Source organism: Corapipo altera, unplaced genomic scaffold, assembly GCF_003945725.1.
Source record: "Corapipo altera isolate COAL_440 unplaced genomic scaffold, ASM394572v1 62, whole genome shotgun sequence".
Lineage (NCBI taxonomy): Eukaryota > Metazoa > Chordata > Aves > Passeriformes > Pipridae > Corapipo > Corapipo altera.
The window spans coordinates 1424506-1441142 of NW_020884894.1; the positions used below are offsets into that span (position 1 = coordinate 1424506).

The window sequence follows — 16637 nt, forward strand, 5'->3', positions numbered from 1 at the left end:
ATAATTCCTTAATGATCCTTAATGAAATATTTAATTAAAGACCAGTTGGAAAGATATTCTTGGTTAATAAAAGGAAATCAGGGGATGAATTGATTTCTATGATGGCAGAAGACATGCAATATGTGATAGATGCTACATATCATTAGTAGTTAGATACAATAAACTGATAGAATATAAAATTATCCTGCTGGCCCCTATTAAATTGTTTTCCAGACTGAAAATGCAAAATATTGGCTGTACATTCCAGATGATAAAAGTAATAGATTCCAAACTCATGGATACAAGTATACTGAAAAATACAATTTAAACCTTGTGCAGGAAATAGTCCTATGTATAACGTGACTACTGATTTTCAGATTTTTGATGCTGTAGAAGAATATGAACTAAAATGTGTTACCAGTTAGAGTGAAAAACAACCCTACTGAATTCAGTGGAGTTCCTTGAATTTGCTGAAATTGATAAGCTTTCCCCTTGCTGTTCTGTGCATATTTCTCTAAAAACACAGAGACGAACCAATGAAAATCACATTCACAGAAACAGAGAATCACTGAAAAAGAAAAACTTTCTCATCTTATTAAAGGAGAAATGAAGCTCAGCAAAAATTAAATTAATTTTAATTGCATGAGGCTTTGCCTCAGATTTGTTGGATCACTTGATGCTGTAATTTCTTGGCTATTCTAGATAAGCAAATACACAGAAGATTTGTCATCTCTGTCCTTTCTGCTAGTCTCTATTGCCCTACATTGCAACTTTTACATGGTTTTAACTTTGCAAACAGAATTATCTAATTCATCACATACTAATTAGTTATATAATTTAACAGCTTTTTTGGTTATAAGCTGCATATTTTCCTTCTGTGCTGCACACAACTGACAGTGAAGGATATTGAAAACATATCCATAAATTTGTCAGCTACGATCTCACCATAACTAGATGACAAGAAAAAAATCATGCTTTTGGTAAAGCCCATCTAGGACAAATTGTACAGGAAATTTCTCCCAGCTGCTGCTTGTTATACACTGGGCCAACTACAGCCAATGTAATAATCTGGAAGTGAGTCTGAAACCCAGGAAAAATCTGTGAAAATACAAACCTGTAAGAGAAAGTATCCAACGATGGAGGCAACTACAGTAGAGTTAAAGCAGTCCTATTAAATAATGAGCAGTAATAGGTGACTGTCTGCTCTAAGTCACCCTTTAAAGCATCTGCTACCTGCTGCAGGCTACAGGATTAATTCTGAAACATGTAATTTAGCAAAGGATCAAGACTTCAGCCTGTTCAGTCTTCAGCAGCAAATAAATTGGTGGCAAATGCTTTGGCATGGGTTGTCGCATTACTTTGTGGCAGTCCCTGCATCCAATGCTTTCAATTATAATTCTGTTTCTTCCTTTTGACAAAGCTTGGTCCTCTGTGTTCCTCAACTCGGCTTATTTTATTAATTGCAACTTTACAAATTTTTAACGTCTGTTTCTTCTTTCTAGACTCATCTTCAAATACATGTATTTTTGAACCCCACATTTTCAGAGGTGAGAAATTATCTCTGTGAACTGTCTGGTCAGGTGAATAACTTGTCTTTGTTGTTTAAAATCTGCATCCTTGCTTTAAAATTCATCCATTTTGCTCATTATATTTGAAATAGAGTCATATTTTTAAAAATATGCTGTATGTAGAGGGGGAAGGGAATACCAGTGTTTGCCCACAAGGCCTGTACCTTCTGCTGCTGCTGTTTGTACTTAGCCATGCATGCAGTTACCCAGTTTATGCTGCAGCTCTGCTGGTTAAGGCACTCAGCTTCTTGTGTAATTTTAAGATGTATTTCCAAAGCTACAAAGCTTTGAAGAGCAACCCCTCACTGCATCTTCTGCATAACTAAAATTGGAAAGCAAATCACCTGCTGCCACTACTATTTTTAGTAACATTCGACTGAGAACAATGCCTAGCTCAAAGCAGGGGTAGAGACTCTGAAAGCATAAGCAGAAGGTGTCACTGAGACAGAACTGTTATTCTGCAAAAGGCTGTGTCACCCAAATGAACCAAATATTCTGCAGAGCTACAACAGAACGGTATCAGAGTAAAGCCAAACAAGGTACAGGGGGCAAACTGTTTCAAGTTCTCAGTTCTGAGCATAAGCAATTTAATATAATTTCTATAAAATTGTTCAATTATGATATTCCATATTAGCTTGGTTTTTATAACTTTCATCCCAGTGATAGGCTTGCTACCCTACTAAAATCAATGGGTTTACTTGTATTTAAGAACAGGCATAGCTTGAACTGCAGTTGATCTACTTATTAAAGCAGTAGAGGTTTACATGTTTCATTAGAAATCATAAATCCTGCCTGTGAGTTTTGTGCAAACTTTGTTTATCCTTCATTAAAACTTCTCTTTGTTAAGTAACTGCAGATACTGAGACATTAGGTGTACTCATATTACTCAATTTTGTTTCTCTGACCTCCTTCTGAAGGGGTCTACAGAGACTAATTTAAAAACCTCCCTTATATTCCTAGAGGAAAGTGGTGTGAACATTCCTGTTTGTGTCAAACAGCACTCAGAGTGCATATACTGACTTTACTGGAGTTACTTGGGCTTTCCACCACTCAGTGAGACCTTGGTGTCCTATGAGTTTTATGTAGTTGAACATCCAAGTCAGGAGTGATATAAAGTTTTTCAGGAATGTGTATTTAAACACAGGTTAATAATAAGATTTTAAGTGTTTGTTTTCCTCTTAGCATCAATGAAAGCATATATTTATATGCTGAGCTCTTGAAAATTAATTTCCTGGACTTCTCTAGGGATAGAAGGATTGTGTACAATGCATGGTTTTTCCTTGTATTATTTATGAACAGAGGGGTATAATCTAGTAGCAACTCCCTTTGTGCACAATTTTTTAAGCTCTTGAAGTCACTTTAGTTGCACCGAACTTTGAGATGAGAACGAAACCCTCTTTCTCTTTATTGAGAGTTTTTCTTAGAATGTGAAACATGTTTACTTCCAGAATACCATGTAAATTTTCTTAAAGAGGTGCTTTGCAAATAAGCTATTATGGTACTAAAGAAAACATTGATTAGTTCTAAATGGCAGTAACAATTCAAGTGCATGTAAAGACAAGTGCATTTTCTTTGGAGGTTAAGCCTCTGAATTTAATAATTGAAGGAAAAAATACAATAAGGTGCAATAGAAGAAGCATCTGTGAAGTACATTATGCAATTATGAGTGCCGTAACTACAATTGCCTTACCACATCATAGGATGTTTTCTACTCAGACTGTCTTTTAAAACAAAATATTTTTATTACTTTGTTATTTGGAAATATGTACTATTTGGAAAAGGTTGTATTTTTTGTTATGATTCTGTTGATTTAGGAAACCGCTCTTGGTTCAGGAAATCCAAAAACTCAAGACACCATTCAAGTGAATGCAGAATCCAGCTGAAGCAATCTGTTTATTTTTAGTCTTGTCAACATTGTTTTAACATGTGAAAACTCTGTTTTTAGGGGATTTCTTTCCCAGTTCCCTCAATTAAATTGTTACATTTTGCTTAGCATATGCAAGACCAGAACTGTTAGAAGACAGATTTGGGCTGTTTATTGTGCTACTTGACTTGGAGAATTGCATAAGTCATTAACTTTCTAGATCAGAGCCTGATTGTACCATTCACAGAACCTGTGTGCTGGAAAGAAGCTGTGTGATGGCTGTGTTTACATAGTCAAATTTGTTGCAAAAAGGAATACTATAACCTCTTCTTCATCACAGGAAATAGGCCAAGAAGTAGGACTACAATTATAGTAGCAAAGATTTAGGTTGGACTTAAGAAAACCCACAAAACAACCCAACTTTTATAATAGTAAGATAATAAAGCACTGAAATATATAGCCTGGGAAATTTAGAAGTCTCTGTCTTTGGAAATCTGCAGGAGCAGGTTAAACAACAGCTGTCTGAAATGATACAGATACACTTGTCCCAACTCTCAGTGTTTATTTCTATTATTCAAACAAAACTTCTGTGTTGCATATCAGGGTTTGGATTACAGGGTTTGGTCCATTTTGCTTTGGCTTTATCCAGCTTCATGAGTAACCAGCAGTTACGTGATTTATATAATATGTAACTGTGAAAATATAAATGCCACATTGGGAGATAGCAAACATATGTTATATTTCAAACCATATACTCAAGGATATGTTTCTGGCTTTCTGTTCACTTTCCTTTTTATGTATGCATATACATTATTTTTGCATGACTTGTGCATACTTCGTTCTTTGTTTATGTGTTTAAATTGCTGTTAAACACAAGGTACAAATAGTAGTTTGTATGTAATATTACCTTTTTTTTACATTTACTTCTGCACTTAATCCTAGCAGCTCATGGAATTTCTTACAAGTATTAAAGGGAAAGCAAGTATTTAGAAAGTAGATATATTGGGGGGTGGGAGTAAGACAGATGAATAAGGAGATAAGCAGGAAAAGAAAAGATATAAGAAAAAATGTAAAGGATAGGGAGGATGAATTTAAAGTGGTGAATTATGACCCAAATTAGGATTCTAGGGACTGAAATTCAATTTTGCATCTTGAAAATGGAAGAAGCAACAGAAGACTTAGCCTGGATGACAGAGGAAGTATGTATATTAACCAAGAGGTTGTACTGGATGAAGCTCAAAACTGTAATGAGAAAAGGTGGTGGGAAGGTGTTTGGCCAATGAAACAGTTTGTCTGCTAGTGGAAATAAAAGTCTGATCCATAGTTCAGGGATTTTGGTGTATTTCCAATAACAAGCACATTTTAATTGTGATTAAGCTAAGGTTCCTTCATATGAAAGAAGTGTTGTGGTTGAAGTGTAAAAGTAAAGTATAAATGTTAATAACTTTTCACAAAGATTTCCAAGAGTTCCTTCTTGTTCCTTATTAAAAAGGTGGGGTGTAGGTTAGTAGAGAGTGATACAATTTGACACAGCCATTTAGTGAAGGTGCATCTTGGTTGCTCAAATCACAGCTATAACCCCTCTGTGTGTTGCAGCTCTTCATAGTTCATATCAAATTTTCTAAAGTCACTTGATGTGTTTTCCATGGATGCTGCTATGTGCATACAGATATGTACACGCTCATTTACAGTGATTTCTGATCTAGCATAGTTTTGTAAAGACCTCCAGCTCAATAGCATTAAAGATGATAAATGAATGTATAAATCTAAGGGAAATGTACTAAAGTTAATAGTGAGAGTGGGGTTTTTTGCATAAAATAACTATGGTTTCCAACATTTTTCAAAGAGGTTCCTTCTCAGCTTAATGTGTGCTGATAAAGATCTATTCTATACAACATTTCCTTCTTATCTCACCACCCCATATCTGCAGTTTTTCCTTATGTCTATTCCTTTTAAAATCCAATTTTCTAGTTATACTAGTATTTATTAAAAGCTTGACTGTGGGGTCTTTGTTTATCCAAAGATCTATTTTTATCATAACTGTTTGTAATGATTAAACCTCAACAACTTAAACACTTTACACAAAATAATGTATTTTCAATAAATTGAAATATTAACCAATCATATGTAATGGTTCAGTTCTAGCAAATGGATTGCTAGAAATCCTTAGGGTTTCATATAAATTGAAAACTGTATTGACTGACCAGGCTGCACTCGAATTACATTGCATTTGGATCAAAAAGCATAGAAAAAGTTCTCATTATAGTTCCCTGACATTAATTTGAGCATTTTTATATGTGTGTCCTATTAAGTACTTTAAGTGCTTTTTGATAATTGTGCTTTGTAGTTTTTACAGCACTTCAGCCTATTCCCAGTTCAATTTCCTCTTTTATCCGATGTTTGAAATATTGATTTCTGACAGATAAAAGCAAACCTTATAATCTCAGCAGCATGCAATAAGTGAGTAAGACGGGGCTGCAGAATGCATCAGGGAATGGTCATATTTGAAACCGTCTTTGTTTTATTACATTTCGTCAACAGAATTTACTTACCGCTTGCTGATATTTATGTAAAAGCAGGACTCCTGATAGTCCAGTGATATTACCAGTTCCTGGTATACTTTTGCATTTAGTAAGATAAAAGAAGAAACTCCCTTGGTGGTTGATGATTGCAGCTGCTTAAACTGCTGTCAGCTGGCTTGAAGTAACTGTGATTTATCTTCCTCAGATTGTGCAGCGTTGTGTCCGTGAACTTCCAGAGTTTGCATTAAAAAGTGACAGAACATCAGAGTGCCAGAAGCTTCTCATATTGTGGCCCTGAAGGTAAAAGCGAAAGAAACCATGCTTGTTCTGTGTTTGGGAACAGTGTCCAAACCCTCTGCAAAACTCTTGTGACATGAAAGAGATCTTAAAGAAATGGGTTGGGATTTTGAACATGGACTAAATACAATTAAGAGATGCTAAGGAGTATAGACTTGGTGCTTTGCCTTGCATGTTTTCATGATGTTTTTTCTGCATTTCTAAAAACTAGAAAGAGGAATTCAGTCCAATCCAATTTCTAGTTGATTAGTTAATGATATCTTAGGAATTCAGTTTGCCTTTTTTTCCTTTTCCTTATCCTGTACAATCCAGTGTCTCACAAGTAACATTGTATTAAACATCTCTACTCAGCTCCATTAACACCTGCAGTAAAAGAGCAGAATATACAGGAAATTAGCTTCTTCATTTCTGGCAGTATTTCCTCTGAATTTGTGAAAATTTAGATCAGAATACTGTTTTAGAAGGTGAGAAAAGTTCCTCAGGTTACACAGTAGCTTTGGCAATCAATAGTAAACCTATCAAAGTGAGAACACAAGTCTCCATCCTGAACAGCAGGTTAAGAGCAAACTGAGTATTTTCTCTTGAGAAATACATTTTTGAGAGGGATTAATTTACCTGAGAATGCAAGCAGGTGAAATAAAGGAATGGGGGATATGATTTTTAATGATTTAGACATTTCTGAGATGAACACTGAGATTTTACTTAATCCCAAATTAGCAATTGCTAATTCAGTCACATGTTTTTGTGTTCAATCTTAGAAAAACTTGAACAACTACCTTATATCTAGGCCTTTACACACTTGAGTATAGAATCGTTTTCATACTAAGGACATTTAAAAATGTTATATGAGTGAATTTTAATTATTATGATGGACTAGAACTCTGCCAGTCACTTAGCAGTTAAAGTTTAATCTCTGATCAATTAAAATTTTCATTACTAAGCAATTAGCATATAAAATTTTAAGTGATAAGTACTTAACTGCATTCTGGAAATGGTGGGTTGGTGATAGAAAAGCCTGGCAGGGTTCTGAGGAATGGCAAGTCCGGAAAAGTGATTTGGTTAAGGCTGTTAGGGAGAAAAGAGCTTCTGAGCCCTACAAGTTTTGACCATAACATAAATAAAGGCCGATGGAGCTGAGCTTGCTCAGTAGCAGAACGTGCTAGAGATGGTGCCTGTAGGGAAGGGAAAACAGTGGAGTAATTAGGAAGGCATGGTTGTCTAGGAGTTGAGTTAGTATGGTCAGAGCTAGAGGTCTAAACACAGGGATCAAGGTGCATGGCCCAGTCAGCCCTCTCTCCATCTGGGCTTGGCTGCTGACATCAAGGTGTGCCAAGACATTTACCTACCAACGTGTAAACATAGGCAGAAAATGCTGTGGCTGATAGAAAATGAAGACTGACTGGAGCTAAACTTTGCAGCAAGGTTACCTCAGTGATGATTTGACAGTTGGGAAGCTTGGACCAGCAAAACCACAGAACTGAAATAATTCAAGATTTGTCAATAAGGAAAAAGACAAAGACACTGTTGGTTGAATTATGTGTGTATTATATGTATATTTACCTTGAAAATTCAAGTAAAAATCTACAAGCCCCCAAAACAGCAAAATAATCTCTCTTTATGTTTTGGAACGTGCTGGCTGCACCCAACCCAAATTTCTGTGTCTCAGCAGACCAACTCAGAGATATGTGCACATGTGCAGGTTACATTCCTATACATTCCACATGTGCAGGTAAAGCATCAGCAGCAAGGATTCTGCAGTGGGTGATATAACTGTAGACAATCTCCATTAGAATTTCAAAGGAGCTATTTAGCATTTTTCATATTGGGTAGGTTATTTACAGTTCACTATTTAAAAGGAAAAAACATTGAGAAAGGTTTATCTTCTAATAAATCAAGACTATTATGACGTCAAGTCACAAAGCCTAAGGGTATAAAGGCAGTTGCAGAAGCTGCCTCTTGCAAAATATTATGTATACTGTATTATACTGGCTAGCTGAATTAAAAGTGCTTCTGTGAAGAATAAGAAACAATTAGAAATGAAAAAATACAATGTGGAAAAAATAGGACTGACAATGTTTTGTTGAGATTCTTGTGGGAATCAAGTTGGAAAACAAGCCATTGAATACACCAACTGATATTTTCTAATGGTCTGTTTGAATTTGACGTTCTATGATGTTGTATGCATGTGCATTCCAGTATTATAGCTGACAGAACTATCCTAATGTTTTTATCTGTGAAATTTCATTTTAAAATTTAAAACTCAGTGTTTTAACTGATAGCATTGAAAATATCAAACTAATGCTGTTAAAACTATGAAGTGTTTGGAACAGTTTCAGAAGACCAAACTATAATATCCCTAACTTTGTATATGGGAAGGATTATATTGGCCTCAACCATCTAATTCTAAACTCTGGGACTCCGGTAGACTGTTTGAGGACTTAGTGCTCTATGTGTATATTTGTAAGTATTTTTAATATTTCTTCATAAAAGGCAAACTGGTAATATTAGAATATGTTTATATAATTAAAAAGTAACTTATCTACTTCGTAAAAAGTGTAGACCGAATTCCTTTTTTACCTCAGTCTTTCCACCTTCCTCTTTCTCTTTATTCTCTTTGATGTCTGCAGCTGTTGTCTGACAAATAAGGCCAGCAGCTGCCTGCAGTGCTACTGTTTTACCAGCTGCTAAAGGTCTGCCTTCACCAGGCACCGGGTCCTCTCCCGGCCCGTGGTGCAGGGAGTGTTTGTCAGCCTGGTGGCACACACAGCCTTCAGCTGACAATTCAGTCTTGTCACGAGCTCTCAGCCTGCAAGTACTCGGAGCTCGTGTGCTCGTGTTGATTTCCTTGTTAAACAAAGTGTCCAAAGTGTCAGAAGAATGAGTTCAAGCACGTTACACTACATAACCAAATGACAATATTTCTCTCATTTTAGCTCCTTAATATCATCTTCAGCTGAGTGGGAAAGAACGCAGATTGCATGACCCTGGGGAACTTTGTTTCAACATTTATTATTGGGAAAAGTATGCCTTTCAAAAGATAAAATGTATTTCAAATATCAAATCTCTCCCTGTGCTGAGCTAAATGCTGCCTTGATGTATGCATTGTACACTCTAAGTTGACAGATGTGAAGTACAAGTAAGAGCAGAATTCGACCAGCTAAATTTAACATAATAAGATTACGAATACTACAAGGGCAAAGGGTTTTCTAAACATTAAATGCTACAGTGTGCCTGAATTCTGTTTTCAGATTTAGTCCTAGATAGTCTGGTTGTGGGGCTGCACAGTAACAAACCAGCAAAGAAGTATCTATATTTTGAGGTAGGGATCTTAAATGTACAGTGTTTAGAATGACAGCTACTCATTGATGTACCGGGAGGATTTTGTCTAAGTTCACCCTAATATTTAAGCCTTTTTTCCCCCTTCCTTTCTCAAATAATTAGAAAACATTCTTATCTCAGAATATATTCCGGAAAGTGTTTGATTTGCTTGAATTATTTAAAGTTATAATAGGAGGGTTTTTTTCTGAATTCTGGGGAGGTTTTATTGTTGTTAATAAAACCTGTTTTTAACAGTGTTTGCAAATGCGGAGCACATGGTTCAACTCAAACTTTTGCCTGTGACTGGGGCAAAGTTTTATCATAGTGAGCCACTGTCATGGCTTTGTCTTTACTACTCTTACCATAGAACAATCACAGAAGGAATTCCCATGCGAGATCTTGTACACCAATATTTTTTCAGCAGCTAAATGTAACAAAATAAATTTGTATTTCTGTGCAAAACTGCCACTCACACAGGAGCAGATAGGGAATATTCCAGTGATATAGGCTCCTAACAAGCTTTTCTCGATTTCACCAGTAGTGGAATGTCCAGAAAAAAAAAAATAGCAAAATACCTCCTTTGCAACAGAACAGATAGTAGCTTGGTAGTTGCTGCTTATCAAGGTGAAATCTCAGGATTCAATAAGAACAAATTTTTCAGAAAGGTTGTACAGTTTAGCTCTCAGTTATCACTGGTTAACAGAGTACATTCTTGGGTGATAGGCTATTCTTAACTTTTGGGTTCACCTTCCCTTGCAAATGATTTGTGGGAAAACATAATTCAGTGGGTGTTTTCATCAGTATTTTGTAAAAGGTCTAGAAAAGCACATCAACACAAATATGCCCAAACACGACAGTGGTGGTCCAGGCAGTCACCCGAGAAAGAGAAATGCAGACAGAACATGTTATACCCGTGCAAGAAATGGAACTATGGTTGTTTCCATTACCAGTCAAAGGAGCAAATTACTGGGATGGTGGATCCTCTGAGTAGTTTTGAAGGTTATCTCTCATAATCTTTTCCAAACATTCCATTCTCATTTAAATAAAAAACTGACTTTCCAGAGCCTTTTCTGTCAAGCTCTAATTATTTAGTTCATTGTTCAAATCATTCTTTTAGTATACTGCAGTTGGAAAGTAATATGTAGTATACAGACAAAAATGTCTCCCCTATAATGATCATCACTGTAACCATGCACTACTGGGGCAGGCGTGTGTGCCTCAGTTGTGCATCTGAGAGGTTAAATTTAAAATTTATTTGCAAGTACCACAATTTCAGTGGTATTCGACCACTTACCTAAAGAGTAAACGTGGCTTTTAAATTATTCTCTTGGAGCAAACCCTGCTGATATTGGAATTTGGGGAGATATTTTACTGAAATGGATTATTTTTTAAAGAGATAGTTTGGGAAGGGTGTGTGTGTGTGGTTTTTTGTTGTTTTGTGTTTGGCTGGTTGGGTGGTTTGGTTTGTTTTTATTGTTGTGTCAAAGATAAATCTGAAGTTTAGTAAAGCTGTTATTACTAAGGGGGGAAATAAACCAGCTACAACTTCATTCCTTGAATTAATCAGATCTTTCTGGAAGATTGCACAAGCTGACTGAAGGAGACCATCCGCATTTCCCTTTTCCCAGTGATGGCATTAGCTCAGCCTGCATGGCCTCTGCCAGGTTCCCACAGGACTTCTGATTTCTGACTTGGCTTCTTTCCTGACTACTGCCCTATCCTCTCTCCATCTTTGTTCAGTGACTTTTCTTCCAGCCCTAGAGCTATAATCTCTTGAGATATTGTTTTTAGGGCTATTTTAGCTAAAGGTAGCTAGGTTTTTATTTACATATTTTTGTCATAGATCAGGGGTTTTTTTCCTCTTTATTTTCTTTTTAGAAGTGAGTGGACATTGGTGTAGCATCACACTAGCAATTGCTTACCTGCAGGCTTCTTGGCTGTTCTGTGGACTTACAGAACTCAGGTCAGTTTATGGAACTCAGGTCAGTCAGAAATGTACTTTGACAAAGAAGGCAAAGAAGATTGTTGTCAAAATTAAGAGGATTCACAGAATCAGCATTTTCTTTATAGGGGAAAAATGGAAGAAAATAACTGCTTTTTTCAACATATGCAGGATGTTTTCATTTTTCCTTCCTACATGACTTCAGAATTTGTTTTTTGTGTATTACACAACTACAGTGGAATTGATTCCCTACCAATACTGGCAGGACAATAGTAAGGAGAGCCTGGGAGTTGTGTCTCGTTACCTTAATGAGGGAAAGCTGTGAAGTGAAACAGCAGGAACTTGATTTGAGGAAGCTGCCATTTTTGAGTTTGGTCAGAAAAGGTTGCTGACTGCATGCAGCTCAGGAGCCACGGGGATGTGGAGAGATGTGTCAGTGGGCTGGTGAGTGAGTGGGGCTGCTTTGGGGTGGTGGTACCCATGAACTCTTTCACTATGGACTGAGCCACTGAGGCCACTGCTTGCTGACACCAGGTTCAGAGTAAACCATAAAGGTTTTATCTTTTTGTTAAAAGAAAGAATTCTGGGCTCAAGGAAGCACTGCCTAGGATTAGAAAGGTATGAAATTTGTGTAGTGTGTGCTAAATTAAATGAAAGCTGCCTGCACAGTCCTTCAGGGGCAATCTCTTAGTGCAGAGCGTTGTCTTAATTTTATCCTCTTGACTCATGCAGCGAGCACCTATATGCTAAAAAAGAAAAGTAGGTTCTTCTATAGCAGTATTTTATATAGGGATCAGGGCTTGGTGCAACATTCCTGAGCACTGTGTATTCAGGATCTGGGTGTTTAGGAAAGTGCAAAGAGATTGACTAGGAAATGCTTTCAAGTTTTTTTTCCCACTGCCTTTACAGATGGCTTCTTATGGAAATGCCATATTCTCCTGTGAGAAAGGGCATACTGTGCTTTCACCCCTTACTGCATGGGCACTGTACATCCAGTGGGATAACCTGCAAGAGAATCCTGGTTTTCTCACTGGCTTATGGCATGGAGCCTTTATTTGTGCAAGTGTCTTCTCTTCTCTGATCCTTCTCATTTCTTCATAGTAAACTAATTGTAAAGCACTATTTAGCATCATATTGCTGCTTAAGACAAGCTTGTTCTGCCTTTTCAAGAGGATCTATTATCTATGTTTTAGTCCTCTGTTAAGATCAGTATTTGCTTTTTTTCAGTTCTGAGCCCAAGTGGAGGGAGTTCCCCTTTGTCTACTAGATATAACATAAAGAAATACCTGTAGGGCACTGTATGGTCCTGGCGTGTGCTTTGCTTTGGTACTGAAATACGAGCAAGAATTAATTACCGGTGCAACTCACTAACATGAAAATGAGTGTTGTACATTAAGGAACAGGTATTCCTGACAACAAATACTGTATTTGACTATTAATGAATGACCCTAATTTAAAGAGAAGAGGAAAAAAAAAAAAAAGGGTAGAGATAAAAATTGTAAAATAAAGTTGTCCCTGTAGTAAGATCAGACATTCAGCTGTTATAAATTGGCAATGATCCACTGGCTTCCACACAGCTATGCTGATCATGCCAGCTGAAGGACTGACCCTGAATGTTATCAAAGTTTTCTTGGAGGTGGCAGGAAAATAAATCCTTTACAATTTCCTCTTTAAGAACTCAGGATTTCCGTTTTTATAACTGCAAACTTTCAGAATGAAATGTGGAGCGCAGAGACAGGCAACACCACGCTGACTGTATTTGATTAGGGTAATCCTTTTTTTCCTTCTATGTGGTTACTACAGCCAAGCAATTATTTATCATACTATCAGTTGCTTGAAGCACTGTAGACTACAGGTTAAATATTCTCATGTCAATGTGAGCTTCTGCTCCAAGGTCTCATTGAAATCTAATGACTTTCATCTTCAAAAGAAATTTTAATGAGCTCAGAGTATCTACCCTTCTGTTTTAATTGTTGTACTTTGTACACTTCACATTCTGCAGATCAAACCCACCTATTTTTCATTTTTTTTTCCACCTGAAAATACTGTTGAAAAGCTCTTTCCGAAGCTCTCTTCTTCTGTCCACTTTTTATTGGTCATATTCATGTAAGATATAAATCCAGAAATATGCAACACATGCACATTTAAAACCCGTAACAGATCTAGTACTTACCACTGAAGAACGTAACATGTGCCAGCCACTGTTACTTTGATTAGCCTGAAATCAGAGATGTCTCAGATGCTGGTGTCTGTAACAGTCAAATAAACCCATTAAATAAGTGGTGGTAAATGTATTTGGTACTCGTACCAAAACTGCTTCTGGACTACATGTGGAACAAAGCTCAAAAAGAGGTATTGCTGTACCTCTCTATATAGGCAGCTACATATATACTCTTGTCCTGTTCTTTTCTCACTTTTTGGGCTGCTGTGTGCATGTCTCAGGTGCCATTTGTTCAATCCCATCGGCATCTTCACACATTCTTGCGTTTTCATAATCCCCTTTTTGCTATGAGCATCCTTCTTTCACTCATCCTCATAAATATTAATTACTGTGGTCTAGTTGAAATAAATACAGTTAGACAGCTTTTCAAGTGGAAAGTTACTGGGTTCTTTCTAAGATGCTGTAGTCTTGAATTCAAAGTTCTGGTCAGTATTTAGAATGTAAATGAAATGGGTGTGACCTGGGACTGGCTGCCAGCAGTTGTAGGGATTGTAGCTCTCTCCAGTATCTGGCCTTAATAGTTAAGTTTCCAGTATTCTTAACAGGCAGCATTTGATTTGTTCTGTTCCACCAGCTCTTTAGAGAAAATTGTCTCCTATTCAGTTTCTTATAAAATTTTATAATTTATGGCATTTTAGTACCTTGCATCTAAGTGTGAAACTTTTCTGTGTCAAAGAGAGTGAGCCTGGGAAGTCCTTGGCATTGCATGATAGACTGAATGAATACAGACTGAGGGATTCTTTGATCAGTTCTACAGATCTAGAATTTATTTGTTATTGTGCTCATCTGGTTGTACAGCAGATGAAACTGCAGAGAGCTGTACAATACTACTCCAATTAAAACAGCTAGCAGGCTGTTAAAATGATGGTCTCCACTCCTTACTAAAGGTGGGCCACCATCAAATCTGGGTATAAGATGTTAATATGTGTTAGCAAAAAGTCCAACATTAATGTTTTTACAAAGTTTTTGTTACTGCATGAAACCTTCTTGGAAGAGCTTAGCATGTGCTTGATTGTGGGAAATGAAGAATGCAGCACAAAAATATTCTGCTTACATTTCAAAAACGTATAAAATGCATCTGTCATGGAAGATGGAATTGGATGTGTATTACACTCAAGAATGGTTCAGACCCTTGAAGCTCTACAAAATCTACATGGTGTTTAGAATAAGTATTAAATCCGTTTTCAAGATTACCGAAGTAAAGCAGTGAGACACAGATCTAGATCTGATCTAAGTATTTGAGTATTTTTAAAATTATTTTTAGAAAAGAAATTACACACTAGTAGTTGTGCTCATCTCCTTATATGATGCTCCAGGTTTAGAACTAAATTACCAGTTATTAAGGAATTTTCAAAATTGCCCTTTTTTAGCTACTAATTTACTATCAGCCATCCAAAGACAGATTCGTAGGATATAAATGAAATGCTATAATTATACAAGGGAGTGGGTCACTGACCTTTGGATTGCAATATCTTGTCTCTTTTGTCCTTTCCTTATACCACCCAGTCTACACAATGAAATTGCATCTTTTTCTTCGGTTGTCTCAAGAATGAGGTGGTATTGGAAACTAGTGAGGCATGGCACAATGTAGGTGTTCATAGCTTGCAATAATTTACCCATTTTCATTTTGTTTGATTTTATTAACACCTGTGTCTCCAGGGAACACAGGGAGCAGGGGAGGAAAGGAGAGAATACTTCAACAATAATCTAATGATCAGCACTTACACTCCCCCCCAGCCCTGCTGTTATGTCAAATGTCAAGATACCTCACAGCCAAGCAATTTATAAAACAAAATGCGTATCTCTAAAGGAAGAGGTGCAGATGGTAGAAAGCTGTGTGTCATACCATGCACACGTACATGGAGGACAGCAAGGGAGTCATTAAAAATATGGATTTCTTTTGTAATGCAGTGGCTGTTTGTCAGCTGGTGTAATTGTCATACATCAATGGAACCACTCAGAAATATAACATCTGAGGAATTAGTCACTTAATGGAAGTTAATCAAAATTCTTTATAGAAGAGTGATAAAGGATTCTTGAACAAAATTTGGAGACAAAGGAAAAAGTATATAAGGAAATATGGGATTGCAATCTGCTGAAGTTTCATCTAGATATTAGTTTCTGGAGTATTTCTGAAGATGTTAGTATTCTAGGCAGTAGAAGAAGAAGATTTACTATCAAGTTAACCAAAATACTACATCAATAAAAGCATATGGAAATAGAAGGTATTGAATGAGGTCTAAAATAGTGGGTTGCACACTAAGAGAAAGCTGAGTTTAAACAATATATGTGAATTGAAAAGTCTGTATTCTCTTTTGAGCAACTTGGGGTTTGAGGTCTTAGGACTGAGTCCTAGAGAAGAGCATAAAAGGGTGTGCTGCTCTGCAAAGGATCTCTGAGCTAACCTGGGGTAACCCACCTCTGCAGTCAGAAGCAGGGTAGCAAGGTGATACTGCACTTTTATTGCATTCACTTTGAGGAGCTTTCTGGTGCCAGAGCTCATGTTTCTGAATGCACACCTGAGCTCTTTTTTCTGAATGCACACCTGCAGCATCGAGGCGGCAGCTCATTTAGAGTTACCACAAGTATTTATATACATGGCAATACATCAGAGTAATCAACCTTATCAGATCTGTGGTTTAACATGCCTGTGAATCATTGGTTTCACTCAGTTGATTTTTTTGATAATCGGGCTTTTTAATTATAATTGAACATGGCTAAGGTTTTAAACAAAACATTATTTAAAATTTAAAAGATCAAATGTTTTTTCTCCCTGAAAATATTGCTTGGTCAAGAAAAAAAAAAAAAAGCTGCCGTTGTTTGTGGGATTAAATTCAATCTTGTGATTTTTCTCAGTTGAGGGGAACATGGGTAGAGAGAGAAAGACAAAAGGTTGTGCAACAGCAAAAAGAAAACCACGACAGAA

At 36.7% G+C, this 16637-nt stretch overlaps 1 long non-coding RNA gene across 2 annotated transcripts in view; it reads left to right on the forward strand.

Moving 5' to 3' along the window:
- The first annotated feature begins 1479 nt into the window (after positions 1-1479).
- LOC113948840 overlaps positions 1480-16637 on the forward strand; it is a 55524-nt gene continuing 40366 nt past the window's right edge. For both annotated transcript variants that reach the window (XR_003528253.1, XR_003528252.1), the window contains exons 1-2: positions 1480-1526; positions 6139-6233. This is a non-coding gene — a long non-coding RNA (uncharacterized LOC113948840). The remainder of the gene's footprint in view (positions 1527-6138; positions 6234-16637) is intronic.